Below are 12,002 nucleotides of genomic sequence, written 5' to 3'. Positions count from 1 at the left end.
GAGTGTGATGGCCCAAGGCTCGGCACGACCATTTCGGAAACTCCACGACCTGCTGGGCGTTCGAGAGGTGCTGTGACGGGTGTCTTCAACATGTGGCGAAACAAAATGGAACCACGTCCAGACTCATGGAGTTAGCTGCTCACTCCTCATTACAGGTCGGACATTGTAGGCTGGGCAGATTGGTAGAACAGGCAGCGAACTGTGGCGAAACTAATATCAGACTTTAATGCTGGGCTGAGTAGAAGTTTGTCTGAACGCACAGTGCACCCAACAATCCTAAAGCTGGGCCTCCTTCTCCCGACGACCTGTGCATCTGCCAATGTTTAACACCACGATGTCGGCAACTGGGCACGTGACCACCGAGATTGGACGTTGGCGCAATGGTAGAGCGTTGCATGGTCTGATGAATTCCGATACTTCCTCCACCATGCTGACGGAACGGCGCGAATCAGTCGCCTTCCAGAGGAACAACTCTCTGACACCAGTAACTCGTGGCGAACGCAAGCTGGCGGCAGTTCCGTTATGCTCTGGCGGCATTCACGTCGGCATCCACGTGTCCAGCGGACCTCGTACAAGGCCCCATGACGGCCAAGGAGTATCGTACACTGGTTGCAGACCACGTACACCCCTTGCTGTCGATCTCGTTTCCCGACGGCAGCGGCATCTTTCAAGAAGATAATGCGCCATCTCACAAATCCAGGAGTGTAATGGAGTGGTTCGAGAAACACAGTGACTAGTTCCAGTCGATGTGCTGGACTCTCAACTCGCCAGTCTCAACCCGACTGAACACATCTGAGACGTGATTGGACGAGGCGTCAGAGCTGATTGTCTCCCTTCCTGGAATTTACAGGAATTAGGTGACTTGTGTGTGCAGATGTGATGCCAACGACCTGCCAAAGCCACCCTCATTGCTTCCAAGCCTCTGTTACTCGTGCCAAAGATGGACATACCGGCTATCAGGTATGTGGTCACTGTGGACTAAGAGACATGTTAAGATTTCTGGCCGCTGGGGAAACACTCGAGTCACTGGACTATGTAAAAATTGCAGCAAAGACGTTATTTATATTGTGTCCGTGAATGGGGAGCAACAAATGTCAGCAGGCGTGAATAAACAACAAGTTTATTGCACAACAAGCGGAAAGCAGAAGATACAATAATACTATAGACCAATGAATGATCTAGAGCAACCACTGGGTTTGGTTACCAACAGAGCCCTTGGATACCGATGTCGGAGTGCCGTGAAGCAGAATCCCTCGAGTAGTACAGGTCCAGAGTTGGATCGAAATCCCGACGATGGCGATGCGAATGGTGTGGCGTTGTGGTACCAAGGATAGCCAAGTCCGAGACGAGACTGCTCGAGTGAGCGGCAGCGTGCCCTTGTAGAGTGTGGGGCCACGTGTGAGTATGAGCCTACTGTGGCGTGGTGTAGTACGACAGGCGCGGTACTGGGGAGTAGCTGTTTGACGTGGGTACGCTGGCTGGCCGGTCTTTGCCACATTGCAGTGGAGGCAACTGAGTGCTGGGCCCGCGCCTGCGCTCTCCAGCTCGCCAGCAGTGCGCCTGCGCCAAAACGGCTATCTGACACGTGACCTGCGGTCGCGCGGCAGTCGGCACCACGGTACAGGCCGTTTGTAATAGGTAACATCGACGACTCCTGCAGATAATACTTCTGTAAGGTGCGGTGGTCTCCTGACATACATCTCTTACGTATTCCGACCTCACCATGCTATTCTACGTATCGTTTCATTCGAGCCCAAACTCGATAGGGTAGAGTCAGTTTTACATATTTCCAATTTAATTGATATACAAATCTAATAAATAAATTTCAAGTGTGCACCAAGATAAAAAAGTCGAGGCTGGTGTACACAAACATTCAAGACACTATGGCCACAGGAGTCTTTGTTCAGTGGACGCAACCAGCCCGCTGGAAAGTCCGTAGGAGGGTGGGTTAGCACGCAGCTGTTCCGGCCGGCCGAATACCCACAGAGCAAAACAGTTTTTGCCAGAGAAAAGGGATAATGGCCTGCGTGTTCACCTTAAAAGCAAAACCCGTTGAATTGTTTGGGAGAGCCCCAGCATTGGCATTTTTTTTGACGGACCTAGTGCGCAGTTTCAGAGTTCTCACAAGTGGACAGTAAATTCCTAACGCAGATGCTATATATTTCCGGATTGGTCGGCTTAAACGGAGCGCCATTCTCCCGTTTGTAAGAGTAACGCTTACTGGTGGACTATTTCTGATGAAATAAGCTGGAGGAATGAGGGAAAAACAGCGGATGATATACCCTTTCGCTTTTTGCATGGAGGGAAGTTGTTCCAGTGATGCTCTTGTAGCAGGAACACGTAGCGGAAGCGAGTGCGCTCGTGTGTGTATGCAGAGAGCGAGGAACAAAGTCTCTACTCAGTACTGCACTGAGAGAGCACCTCTGATGCTAGCGAATCGGAATGATACTCTATTGAGTCGCTCGCGATTAAGCGTATGTTCACTGTGTTGGCCACGACACTTAATGTGCACTGTGAACATAGAGTATTAGTTAGAGCCTGTGAGCGAACATTGAGTGGCATCGCGGTGGACTGGTTATCTGCCTGGTGTACCACGCCAATAGTTAGACTAGGGGCAGATAGGAGTCCTTGACTTCATCAAGGTGTAGTGAGAGTTCGATTGCCGAAGGTCAGTCCAGATAGGAAGAGAGATAGTTTTGTTATTTTTCGGTGGCTAACGACGAAGGCAGCACTCGCCGCAGCTCACGGTATTGTGCGCTACAGTGTAGGCGAGCCCCATCTTTCGTCCATTAGAAATAACATACTTCATTCATGTCACTCCATTACATATCTTACGCGACAGCCTCGACCGTACTTAGAAAAATTCAACTGGATAATCATTCAAGTTGAGTAGGTGTGGCTCTCAGCCACTCTGCCGAGTAAATAACATTCTTGAAGAAAAGGAATAAAAAGAGCTTTCCCACACTTCGTATATAAATGTCATTAACAGGATTCCTATCCATAGGAGGTAAACTCCTATTCCGAAAATTTGTGTTTCAGTTTATAAATAAAAGTTTCATTTGATTTCTCTTAAATTTTGCAATACATAATATTTTCCGTTCGTTTAACGTTTTTGTTACACTAACTAGCAATACTCCAGTACACAAGTATCCCACTAGTTATAGAAGAAAATATAGTATTTTTGTGTCTTTTCCTTACTGTGGACGACTCCAGAAAATATTTATTGCTGAAAGTTTTTCAGGTATTTCTTTATGGTACGTTAGGTGCATCTGTCTGACTTCTGTAGTAATGTGGGGTGGAAATTGCTTCTTGCAGGAGCCAAAGGGTACTCCTCAGATCAATCCGTTGCGCAACTCGTCAACATAACACTCACACATTGACACTTCTCTTAAATTATTAAGGAAAAATCTTTTAGAAAACAAAAGGCGAAAAAATAAACTTGTAAGGAGCTGGACACGAAAATGTCACTTTTCTGTTTACGGCTCACTGTACGTCTTCAACTCGGGAGGCGTATCTACGTATATGGCACATACTATACAGAGTGTTTGCGTAAGAGCATGCAAAAACTGAACAATTTGAGGTAAGGAATCTAGAGTTGGAGGAGCCAGCTTAAGGAGATAACTGGAATAAAATCACATTACTGTGTACATTTTTATTTACATTAGTTATAGTTAACTGCAAATACTATCATTTACACAATGAACGTACCTTTTGTACTGTATCTTACAAACCATGCTGAAACTGCCTGCTATCAACTTCAATACAAGCATGACATCGGTGAACAAGACACTAACGCACCGTGACAAATATCTCTGGTGTGTTTCGAATCATATCACAGGCAGCTACAGTTCTGGCAGCTAGTTCCATCTCCGTATCCAGTGTGGTCCTGCCCGACCGGCTAGCCGGGCAGTCTAACGCGCTGCTTCCCGAGCAGGAAGGCGTTCCGGCCCCCGGCACAAATCTGCCCGACGTATTAGTGTCGAGGTCCGTTGTGCCGACCAGCTTTTGGATGGTTTTTAAGGCCGTTTTGAACTGTCCCAGAGAATGCAGGCTGGTTCCCCTTATTCCACCTTAGCTACACTATGTCGGCGATTGCAGCGCTACGAGCCGGCCGAAGTGGCCGTGCGGTTAAAGGCGCTGCAGTCTGGAACCGCAAGACCGCTACGGTCGCAGGTTCGAATCCTGCCTCGGGCATGGATGTTTGTGATGTCCTTAGGTTAGTTAGGTTTAACTAGTTCTAAGTTCTAGGGGACTAATGACCTCAGCAGTTGAGTCCCATAGTGCTCAGAGCCATTTGAACCATTTTTTTGATTGCAGCGCAAACACTGTCTTCACCTATGCGTGCTCCATAATTACTGCACCACACAAAAATTTGGGGTTGTACTCGTGTGGTATGAGACGTTCCTGGGGTGAGGGGGGGAGGGAGGGGGCCCACTGGGGGCCGAGCAGCACAATAGCCCTGGGTGGGTGAGGTAGGTGGACTGTGGGGTTGTGAACCACTGAGGACTACGGCGGGAAGAGGCCTCTCCGTCGTTTCTAGGTCCCCAGTTGAATACACAATCCACTGGGGTCCCATACACAAGTGACTTTAGATATCGCCTTAGCAACAAGGGCATTCAGGTCAGGTGACCTCGCAGGCCATGGAATGGGACCACCCCTTCCAACCCAGCGACCAACAAATACAGCACGCCATGGTTGCGGACATCCACACTGAAGTGAGGCGGTGCGCCGCCATGTTGCATCCACGTCCTCTCACCAACATTATCCATAGTCTTTGGACGAACCTCAAGTAAAGGTGGCCATTCAGATGTTATCATGACTTCCTAGTAATCAGGCTCGTCCGTAAAAAATATACGTGTAAAGGAAGAGAACAGTACATGTAAACTTGTACGCATGTTAGTTGTAAATAAGCCCGAAAACAGTAATGCTAGAAAAGCGTTAGACAAGTTTACTGGCATATCTCCTTAAGATGGGTGCTTGGACCCCAGGTTCCCTACCTCAAATTGTTCAGTGCAACATTCTCTGTGTCCTGTTACGTTTCCGCATGCTCTTGAGAAAACACCCTGTAGAGTATGTAAAGGTCGTATCTGCATATGTTATTTGATATTTAGGTACCAGTACGACAAATTATACCGGAGCGACACACTTTTCATAGAGTTTCATTGTGCCGTTGAACTAAAATGGTATATTTTCATAGCAGATAAGTAATAAAATTGAAACATCAGATGCGGGACGACTTTTAAGTTCCGATGTGGAGCTTTCAGTCGTTTTACATATCTCACCTAAAAGACGCGTTTATGAGAGATTCTCAATTTGCTGATTTGAAACAGCTTATATTCGCTGGGAAGGTAAGGGAATTAGAATTAATGGAAGAAGGCTTACCAACTTGAGATTTGCTGATGATATTGCCTTACTGGCCAAAGACTTCGCAGAGCTCCAAAATTTAGTTACAGATCTTGCACCGGAATGTCAGCTGGTTGGCTTGAACATAAACCTTTCCAACACAAAAGTAATATCCAACAAATGGGTCCCAGCTGGAGATGTGAAAGTCAAGGACAGTCTACTAGAAGAGATCAGTGAATATGTCTACCTTGGCCAGATTATAAATATCAAGGGAGACATAGAGCCAGAAATCTATCGACGCATCAAGCTTGGCTGGCAAGCATTTGGGAAGAATTCAAAAGTATTCAGATCAAAAATGCAAGTAAATCTGAAGAAAGCAGTATTTGATCACTGCATTCTTCCTGTGATGACGTATGGCTGCGAGACATGGACACTGAACTCATTCACAAAAGGGAAACTTAGGACAGCACAGAGAGCCATGGAGAGATCAATGCTGGGCTATACAAGAAAGGACAGGAAAAGGGCAGATGACATCCGGTCTGTGACGAAGGTTAATGACATCTTAGAGAGAGTAGGTTCCTTGAAATGGCAGTGGGCTGGCCACGTTGCAAGAAGAAAAGACAACAGAAGGACGAAGCTAGTACTGGAGTGGAGTCCGAGAGAGCACCGGAGGCCTAGAGGAAGACCACCAGACAGATGGGACAAAGACATCAAGAAGATCGCTGGTAACACCTGGCAGAGAACTGCCCAAGACCGTCCCACTTGGAGAAGACTTCTGAAAGCCTACCTGAATCCACAACTCGAAGAGGCCACATCATCTAATGACTGAATTGGCTGATGATGATGATGATGATGATGATATTCGTACCATTTACTCTTCATCAATGCAGGGTGGCGTGAATAAAAGAAGCCAGCACGATTGTATATCATTGGACGTGAATCTGTGCATAAGAGGAGACCCTGTGACCCACACACCACGTGAAAGACCGCCACATGGCCCACACCGGTTCAGACCGTAGTGCGGCCCGTCTCGGTCAGGGCTGTGTCAGTGTGAGTGGAGCAGTGCAATGGGGGAGATGCTACTCACGACGGTCAGTTGCTTGCTGAGAAGTTTAATGGTGTCAAAGTGCCAGTAAAGAGTGCCATGCAACGCTTAGTCCGAAAAAGGCGGCAGACAGGGTCTGTTTTGAACAAGTCAGAAAACATTCCGAAAAGTGCTCGTACACCAGAAAATGTTGCTGCAGTTCCCAGAAAATGCTTGAGAGTCCTACCAAACTAACTCCACGCAAGAGACTGGCATATCACGTCGATCGTGCGGACGAATTCTCCACCTGGGCCCTCGCATGCATCCCTATAGATCGTCTGTTCTTCGTGCATTAAAGTCAGCATATGCTCCTCAACGCCTCCTGTTTTGTGAGTGGCTGTTCGCGGAGATAACAGTGAGTGGCTTTGGCGTGGATCTGTTCTTTATGTCTGATGAAGCCCGGTTTCACCTGAGTGGATATTCCGACTCACAGAGTCACAGGTTCTGGGCAGAAGGTTGCGGTTTGGTGTGCAGTGTCTGCACGCCGTGTTATTCGTCCCATCTTCTTTCATTAGAGGCGCGTTACATTGCCAACGTTTTGAAACCTTTAATGGAAGCATTAAAGGAGGAGGAAAATACCAACAGTTACTTCCAACAGGATGGAGTAACTGCCTATACAGCCGGCCGAACCTTGAAGCACATGTACACAATCTTCACGCCTGACAGAGTTCTTAGGAGAGGTCAGTTTCCAGAATGAGATTTTCACTCTGCAGGAGAGCTTCTGTTAAGTTTGGAAGGTAGGAGACGAGGTAGGTGGCAGAACTAAAGCTGTGAGGACGGGGCGTGAGTCGTGCTTGGGTATCTCACTTGGTAGAGCACTTGCCCGCGAAAGGCAAAGGTCCCGAGTTCGAGTTTCGGTCCGGCACACAGTTTTAATCTGCCAGGAAGTTTCATATCAGCGGACTCTCCGCTGCAGAGTGAAAATCTCTTTCTGGAAACATCCCCTAGGCTGTGGCTAAGCTATGTCTCCGCAATATCCTTTCTTTCAGGAGTGCTAGTTCTGCAAGTTTCGCATGAGAGCTTCTGTTTGGAAGGTAGGAGACGAGGTACTGGCAGAAGTAAAGTTGTGAGGACGGGGCGTGAGTCGTGCTTGGGTAGCTCAGTTGGTAGAGCACCTTCCCGCGAAAGGCAAAGGGCCCGAGTTCGAGTCTCGGTCCAACACAGTTTTAATCTGCCAGGAAGTTTCAGAGGCCAGTTTGATCGCGGCCCTAGCTGGCCACCCAGATCAGGTCACCCGTCAGCGTGCGATTACTTTGTGTAAGGTGTATCGCACCAGCTCGCATAGTTTCCAAGAAGTACAGTAGAAGATTTCAGATGAGTCTGCAGCAATTCCAGCAGTCCAGCTTCGATCCGGCTACAGCAAGTTGCTGACTGGGGCCCAAAAGTGCCAAGAGATGAATGGTGGTCACCTCCAGGTTCTGAATTTCCTGTCTGGAACTCTGTTCTCCGGGCCTCTTTTATTCGCCGCACTTGATATTAAAAGATATGGCATGGAGGCCTCTAAGTTAATCTCGTGACGTATAAACGATGTCGCACCACACTCTTCACAGTGTGGTGGTAAGCAGAACTGCACGCTGTGACGTTACGAGTTCCTCGTTCACGTGCGTTTTCACGTCCCCCGAGAGAACTGCTTTACCGACAGTCTTTCTTTCCGCAGACTTGGGAAGGGGGAGGGAGGGGAGCGACAGCGGTACACAAAGCACCCTCCGCCACACACCGTCAAGGTGGGTCGCTGCCGAATCCAGTCGCAGCCGTAGAGACCGCTGCGACCGCGCACGCGAGGTTACGGGCGAGGTGAGGTGAGGTGAGGTGCCGGCGCGCCGTGGTAAGCAGAGCCCGGCGGCGGCCAAGGGCGAGGCCGGGGAAAGGGCAGGCTCAGGCGTCAGCCTCAGCCTCGGCCGGCTTCTTGGTGAGAGCCGGGAGTGGGGGCGGAGACGGCGGCGCGGCCGGCGCCCTGATCTGCGGGAGGCAGTTGGCCGCTGACCGACCGACCAGCTGCACGCGGGAGCCGAGCCACGGTGAGTGCCGGCGCCGACCGTCCCAGCAGGCTACTTCGCAGTTCGGCAAAGCTCGCCTCCCGTTCGCTCTTTTCGTTGTCTTGCGGTCTAGTCATTTTTGTTGGTACCACACAACGGCCTGTCTTAGTGTTTTCCATCGACCACGGTTTCTCAACAACAAAAGTAACTGTGAAACAGGGACCGAAATAGCTTCTAGGGTGCAGGTCACGCGGAAGAACGGCAACTAATAAATAAATACGAGGCAGCAATCACGATTCTGTGTAATTCTCGAGCTTTCGCTCGTCCCGCGACCTAGTGACGTGTTGCGGTGCTATCTGCAAGACGGACCATTCCACTCTGGCGCTAAAAATTACAGTAACTATACTACCACACATTTCGTTTGTTCGGTATTTAATTCTCGATTTGTCGTTTTCATTATTTCATCTGAACGTTGCCGTCTTGTTTTCAATGTGATTGCAGTCTGGTAAGATTTTCTTTCTATTACAGTAATATGTGAACAGTGACCGAATTGCTCATTTGCAACCCACTTCGTAAATCATTGCCGCCTCTCACAATCATGTAAAATACTGCTTTCAACCAAGCAGCATTTTTTGGAGGCAACATATTCGTCTTTGCCTGTTACTTTTGCGTAACGTTTATATCTGCATACATAGTATATGAGAACTCGTAAATTTGTTCATGGACGATAAATAGTTTGGACAAGAAGAGAATAGAAGCTTTTGAAATGTGGTGCTACGGAACAATGCTGAAGATTAGATGGGTAGATCACATAACTAATGAGGAAGTATTGAATAGGATTGGGGAGAGAGGAGTTTGTGGTACAACTTGACTAGAAGAAGGGATCGGTTGGTAGGACATGTGTTGAGGCATCAAGGGATCAGCAATTTAGTATTGGAGGGCAGCGTGGAGGACAAAAATCGTAGAGGGAGACCAAGAGATGAATACACTAAGCAGATTCAGAAGGATGTAGGTTGCAGTAGGTACTGGGAGATGAAGAAGCTTGCACAGGATAGAGTAGCATGGAGAGCTGCATCAAACCAGTCTCAAGACTGAAGACCACAACAACAACAACAACAAATTTGTTCAAACGTAATAGGAGTTGATACTTTCCCATCTCCTGTATATCTCTTTTTTTTTGTTATGCAACTTTCCCTTCCACAATAACCTATGAAACCTTTCCTTAGGATTTCTATCTCTTGCTTCATAATAACAAATGAAATCTTCCCTTCGAAATTTCTTCTCTTTCTCAATCTTCGCATAAAAATTTAATTACTGCTTATTAAAAGTGATTTTCTGATTATTTCGACGAAACATAGAATGTGTTCGTTGTGGCCCTCAGTCGTTATCTGCAATAACCCAAAACTGTTCCTTACCGTTTTTACTGTTACTGGATCGCCATCTGACTGCTACATCGAACTGCGACATGAATATACTTACTCTGGTTTACTATATTAACTGCTGGTGGGCTGTCATAATAAGTGGCTGCATTTATTACCAAAGCTGACGTTATTCTTTAATAGCAAAGCTGACGTTATTCTTTAATTAATTTGACTGAAGTTACGTAATTCTTAGTTACACTTTTTCTTGACAATAATAAAATTTTTGCAAAGTTTTACGTTGATGGTTTTTGGGATACATTATAATCAGTAATGCAACATTGCTGGCAAAAATTAATTATATTTTGAAAACGTTTCTTCAAATATTTACTGCTGGTAATGAAATGATTTTACAAACGTTCAAATGGGACTTACTTTTTACAATAATCTTATAACTAACATTGCGCAAACATACCTTCAGTAGTCTTGAGTTCCTCTTATGACAATAGTTAGCTGATGTCTCTGTACATCCGTTTATAATCTCTTGTAAATCATAGCTGGTGGCTGGCAGGCACACCGCTCCTCTCAACCTCTCGCTTAACACCTGCTACCGACTCGCTTCACATCTCGCTTACTACTGACTTCCTACGAACGCTAAAGTGCGGTCTCTCCTGCCAACAATGCTTTCTGGTGCAGACAATCCCTGCTACCATTACAAAATGTATCAATGCACGGTCTTTCCCGCTCTTTTCTTAAAATGTATCCATACGCGGTCTCTCCCGCCCTTTTTAAAATTATATCAATGTGCGGTCTCTCTTGCCAACAATACTTTGGTGCAGACATTCCCTGCTACCACAATTATTTCCAACATGACAAATATTGATTATTCCTACTGAATCCTATTAATGAAATATAAACATCTTTCATAAATTGTGGTTTGACAATAGACAATAGAAATATACACGTCTGCAGTAGGATTTAATGGCGTTTCCTCCCTGTTCCACGAAATTGTTAAATTTATGCAGAAGCATAGCTTAATGTTGTGGTTAGTTTGTAGTTTCTTGCGTATAACTTGCACTCGCGCTGCGCCACTCAATTTTCACGCTATTGTTCAGACAAGCTCTATACTGTATCGAACGCAGTGGTGCATCGGGAAATCTCGACGCCGTTCGAAAGCCAGTATCGTTTGTCCAGCCCTAGTGCCGTGTTCCAGTCTCAGTCACTCCATCTGTCAGCTCGGCCGCCTTCGTACCGTAGCTCTGCTGTAATGGCAGTACCGTACGAAACTGTAGTTTCTCCTGGCGCTTAAAGTATTCAGACAACTCACGTAAATGCAGCTCCGTGACCGTTTTCGATAAACGCTGATATTTCGACAGGTGTCCACGCCTCCCTGTTAGTAGAGAGGGAATGCGTTTGAAAGGCTCTGATATTTTACTAACTTTTGTGTGGCCTCTTTCTTCAGTTGCGTTACGGTTAGTGATGTTACGTTTGGTGTTGGACAGACAAACCTATTTCGACATGTGTCGACTTCTACTTACTTTTTATTCAATTACTTCAATGACCGGTTCTATGAACAGAAAGATGGATTTTCGATGGCGAGTCCTTTGTTACCTGTTATTTCCCATCTGTTGTGGAAGATTTCGATGCCCTCGGAATCGGCATCTTTGAAACTAGCGTGTTTCTTCCAGTCTCTTAGACAATATTTTTTGCTTGGCCTCAAGGAAACGACAATATTAACGTCTCTTTAGAACACCTGAATTCCGTGCGCCCCAATATTCGCTTCACAGTGAGTGTGGAAAAGCGTGTCTGCCTCCCATTCATTGATGAATTGGTCAGCAGGAAGGTTGGTGGTACGTCGCGGCACTCCTTTTACAGGAAGCCGAGTCGCACTGATTTGTTTCTGCAGCCTCGCAACTGCCAGTGTGCAGATGTGCTTCTCAGGATGGGCGTACTCTTAGACCCGGAAGGGTTGTCGACCGAATTTGCCCACCTCGAAGTTTTTTCTCGTCAAGTTCATTGAAGAGATTGAAAACACGGTCAATGCCATCAACAGGTCACTTGTAGATGACTAAAATATCATCGGCATATCTCAAATAGGAGAAAATGCCTAGCGCTGTAGCTGAGAAACAGTTGAAGAACTTTTCTTCTAGAGAGTTAACGAAAATTCACCAGCGAACTCGAAAACGAGGCCCGTCAATTGAATTTTCTTTACTTGACGTTTACAGTGGAAGAAAATAAAAT

The 12,002-nt window shown here is 46.7% G+C and overlaps 1 protein-coding gene across 2 annotated transcripts in view; it reads left to right on the top strand.

Moving 5' to 3' along the window:
• LOC126203533 (D-xylose transporter) overlaps nt 1-12,002 on the top strand; it is a 385,124-nt gene that overhangs the window by 99,003 nt on the left and 274,119 nt on the right. The window contains exon 1 of one of the 2 annotated variants that reach the window (XM_049937857.1): nt 8,363-8,445. The exons of the other annotated variant lie outside the window; for it this stretch is intronic. The gene's annotated coding sequence lies outside the window, so the exon portion shown is untranslated. Of the gene's footprint in view, nt 1-8,362; nt 8,446-12,002 lie in introns of those variants that run through there. 2 annotated transcript variants of the gene reach the window in all.

The sequence above is a fragment of the Schistocerca nitens genome, chromosome 9 (genome assembly GCF_023898315.1).
Source record: "Schistocerca nitens isolate TAMUIC-IGC-003100 chromosome 9, iqSchNite1.1, whole genome shotgun sequence".
Taxonomy (NCBI): domain Eukaryota; kingdom Metazoa; phylum Arthropoda; class Insecta; order Orthoptera; family Acrididae; genus Schistocerca; species Schistocerca nitens.
This window is presented reverse-complemented; position numbering and strand designations above follow the sequence as displayed.